The sequence below is a fragment of the Bufo gargarizans genome, chromosome 2, assembly GCF_014858855.1.
Source record: "Bufo gargarizans isolate SCDJY-AF-19 chromosome 2, ASM1485885v1, whole genome shotgun sequence".
In the NCBI taxonomy this organism is placed as follows: domain Eukaryota; kingdom Metazoa; phylum Chordata; class Amphibia; order Anura; family Bufonidae; genus Bufo; species Bufo gargarizans.
Genome location: NC_058081.1, coordinates 140,628,225 through 140,632,840, shown reverse-complemented (window position 1 = coordinate 140,632,840; position 4,616 = coordinate 140,628,225).

Here is a 4,616-nt window from a genome sequence, read left to right as displayed (position 1 = left end):
AGCTGCATAGCGGGGGTATCATCTGTAGTAGTCATAGTAAATAATGAACAGCAGAGGAGAAAATGCTTACCTGAATGAGCCGCACTGTGTGGAGAATTGAAAGTAGGGTAAAGTACCCACAGCCAGTAGCAGATAGGGTAGAGGAACCAAAAATGGCCCTGTGTATTGGGCTCTGTGGCCCTAGTCAGCACTGGGTCTAAACTCGGCAGCAGCCCTATAGGAATGGTGCCATGAACCATGTGGAACGTGTGGAATTTTATATCCTGCCACATTGGTGCCAGGAAGGAAGGAGAAGGAATGTCAGAATAACGGCTACTACGTCAGGTAGGCTCTGGGCATGCGTGGGTGGGTGGTGCCCGGAGAGGAGGAATTCCTAAGATGGCGGTCGCTGCTCCAGAGTGGCACTGCGCATGCGCCATATGTTAGTTGAATGCACCCGGAGAGGAGGCGCATGCGCAGTGCTACTCTGAAGCAGCGACCGCTATCTTAGGAATTCCTCCTACCTCTTCCCCTCCTCTCCGGGCGCCACCCACCCACGCATGCCCAGAGCCTACCTGACCCAGCAGATGTCATCCTGACATTCCTCCTCCCTTCCTCCGCCCCTGAACCGCCCTCCTTCCCAGGCACCAATGTGGCAGGATATAAAACCCACACGCCCCACATGGTTCATGGCGCCATTCCTATAGGGCTGCTGCCCAGTTTAAACCCAGCACTGACCAGGGCCACAGAGCCCAATACAGAGGGCCATTTTTGGTTCCTCTACCCTATCTGCTACTGGCTGTGGGTACTTTACCCTACTTTCAATTCTCCACACAGTGCGGCTCATCCAGGTAAGCATTTTCTCCTCTGCTGTTCATTATTTACTATGACTACTACAGATGATACCCCCACTATGCAGCTACCGGTTACCTATTGCTGCGCTATACAACCACAATGTGTTGCCATTGACGATACCCCACCTAATATTGTTGCCTCATTGCTGTGGTATACTGCTGTGTTTTGAATCTCTTTTTCACACAGTGAATAAGCCACACAGTGAATATTCCAATCATTTTCCTTTACATACGGCTACATACTGTCACCACCAGACATCTGAGAAGCTCTGACAGATGCCTTTCAGAACCTCCTCCTTGAGCTTCCTTTGTTTTGCTTTCAGTTCCTCATCTCGTTAGCCTCTCTCAGCTGTCATGTAGTTGTACTGATTGCATCCCTTTAAATTCCTCCCCATAGTGCATCAGTGTGCGGTTTATATTTCTTCCTGGAGTGTGTGTGCATGCTGATCCTACTTCCCAGTCTTCTACAAGATAAGTGTTGTGCATTCATTTGTGTTTTTCTGTTTGCTGGATCCCAGGTGACCCTGACTCCCTCCGTATCTAGTGTAGGGAGCCGGTGGTCGTGTCCCCTCACTATTATAGGGTGTTCAGGTGTTATACAGTCGAGGTACGAGGATATGCGATCATCTACCATTGGGATTTTCGCATAGGCTGAGCAGTCAGGGAGAGTGCCAGGTCTGATGCAGGGGTCTCCCTTTTTGTTCCTTCGTTTTGGATCCAGTGAGTCGTATAGTCATTTTGTGTTGTCTTGTTTCCTGTACACCTTCCGTGACACATACCTATGTATATGGTTTTTATCCAGCAGAAGACATCCTTCCCCAATTAAGCAGATTGCTGTACAAAGATTATTATTGTTTATGGTCTCTCTGGATTACTCAATTTGTGATTTGATGTTTTGACTAGAACATTTTCTATTTGATTTTTGTCTTCTGCTGGACTAGAACATTTTCTATTTGATTTTTGTGTGTATATCACGCTACATTATATTATGCTTTGAACTATTTTCTAATAATTGCATGTCTGTAAATTATTCCAGTGTTCTGAAGAAGGCTCAATGCCGAAAACGTTCAGTACATTTTATTTGAACTGGAAATCCGATTGTTAAATAAAATACAACACTTGAAACAATCTAGGGTAGTAAAGGAGTTTTAATTTTTCTACCCAGGAGAAAAGGTGAATGTTTTGTATATGAACTTTTCATGTGCGTGAACGATCATCAAGCAACTTGCGTTTTTGTTTTGCTTTCACGTCTGAATAAACACTGATGTTTTGAACCAAAAACGTGTACTTTGCCTCTGTTCTGCACTCGCTAATTCTAACTATCAGAGCAAATCCCTGATAACCTCTTCCCCATGTACAGTTATCAGTGATTGACAGCTATCTCTGTATACACGCTTACACAGAAAATTTGATCCATCACTGATAACCTCTTCCCCATGTACAGCTATCAGTGACTGACAGCTATGTATACACACTTACATAGAGAATGCTATCAATCACTGATGCCACCTCCTCGTGTACAACTGTCAGTGACTGACAGCTATCTCTGTATACACACTTACAAAGAGAATGCTATCAATCACTGATAACACCTCCCCTGTGTACAGTTATCCGTGACTGACAGCTATCTATGTATACACACTTACACAGAGAATGTTATCAATCACTGATAACACCAGCCCCATGTACAGCTACCAGTGACTGACAGCTATCTATGTATACACACTTACACAGAGAATGCTATCAATCACTGATAACACCTGCCCCATGTACAGCTATCAGTGACTGACAGCTATCTCTGTATACACACTTACACAGAGAATACTATCAATCACTGATAACACCTTCCCTGTGTACAGCTATCAGTGACTGACAGCTATCTCTGTATACACACTTACACAGAGAATGCTATCAATCACTGATAACACCTCCCCTGTGTACAGTTATCAGTGACTGACAGCTATCTATGTATACATACCTACACAGAGAATGCTATCACTAATAACACCTCCCCGTCAACAAGTATCAGTGACTGACAGCTATGTATACACACTTACACAGAGAATGCTATCAATCACTGATAACACCTTCCCTGTGTACAGTTATCAGTAACTGACAGCTATCTATGTATACATACTTACACAGAGAATGCTACCAATCACTAATAACACCTCCCCGTCTACAAGTATCAGTGACTGACAGCTATCTATGTATACACACATACACAGAGAAACACCTCCTTCGTGTACAACTGAAGTCAGAAAGGTGAGAAATGTAAATGTATAAATTACAAGTTTTAGTGAATCTTTTCCCATAAAACTATATATCAATCTGCTGCGGCCTGCATATTGCACTTCATTATGTGGTGACAGGTCCTCTTTAAGCGTACAGATAATATAGGATCCATGTTTAAAGGGTATTCAGATTGTAACAAGATATCCGATATTCACAGGATGGAGATTACTATTAGATTAGCAGGGGTCCTACTGCTGGGACCCACAACAATCACGAGAACAGGGACTCCTTACCCCAAATATGAACAGAGCAGCAGGTCGAATAGAGACAGTGGAGTACAGTGCTCATTCTTTTCCAAAACATCCATACAGTTGAAAGGAGCAGCAGTGCAAATCCAGGAACGGCCGCTCTGGTCATTTTGGGGGACCCTGAGGGGCATGCGTTCTGCGTACTTATTATTAGTGGGATTAGTGGGGGTCCCAGCTGTAGAACTCTTGCCAATCTAATAGTTATAGATAGGGCATAGGGGAAACCTTGCCACAACCAGAACACCCCTTTATACAAGTATAGTGCCATAACCAAGATTGCTACATAAACACAACAGTGAAACTAAGCAAAGGGCCAAAATCTAGCACCGGAACCAAGCCTAGAACACAAGTACCTGGATACGGCCTAATAAGCCCTTGATCGGCACCGGTATCAAGACTTGAACAGAGTGCGGTTCCTCACCTCTTCACATAGAACACAAGTACAGCCCCAGAACCAAGTTTATGACATAAATAGAAACTTGTTTATCTGTCTATCCATCCTTCCGTAGAATAGCTGCAGGGGTGGGCAACCTGGGGCACTCCAGCTGTTGTGAAACTACAATTCTTAGCATGCTCCATTTATTTCTATGAGAGTTCTGAGATGAGCAGAGCAAGTATACATGCTGGGAATTGTAGCTTCACAACAGCTGGAGTGCCGCAGGTTGCAGATCCCTGGGATTAGGTCATCAATGTCAGATCAGCAGCGTTACAACTCCCATCCGGCGCACCTGCTGATATGCTTTTCTACAGTAGCTCTGGTGCTAGAACTACAAAGATTCATCATCTTCAGGATAGGTCATCAATATCAGATCGGTGGGGGACCAACTCCTAGTATGCCGCTGATCAGCTGGTGGAAGAAGCCGTGGGAGATAAATGTGATATCTATGAAGACCCATAACAGACATTGCTCTATGGTTATGACCATCCTGCAATCCGGCAGCGGTGGTCCATGCCCACTTTGGCCATGTGTATACTGTTAAAACACATCACTGCACATTACATTAATGATTCAAATGTTATGTTTTTGTTTGCGATCCGCAAATAACGGATCGCCTAGCGAAACTATACAGGGATTTTTTGCGGAACTACAGAACAGAGACGGAACGGAAACGAAAACACAACGGAAAAACGGATCCGTTAAAAACGGACCGCAAAATACTGAAAAAGTCATACAGTCGTGTGCAAGAGGACTGAAATTAAATTACTACTTTAAATGTATCAAACATTGTGCTCCTTGGCC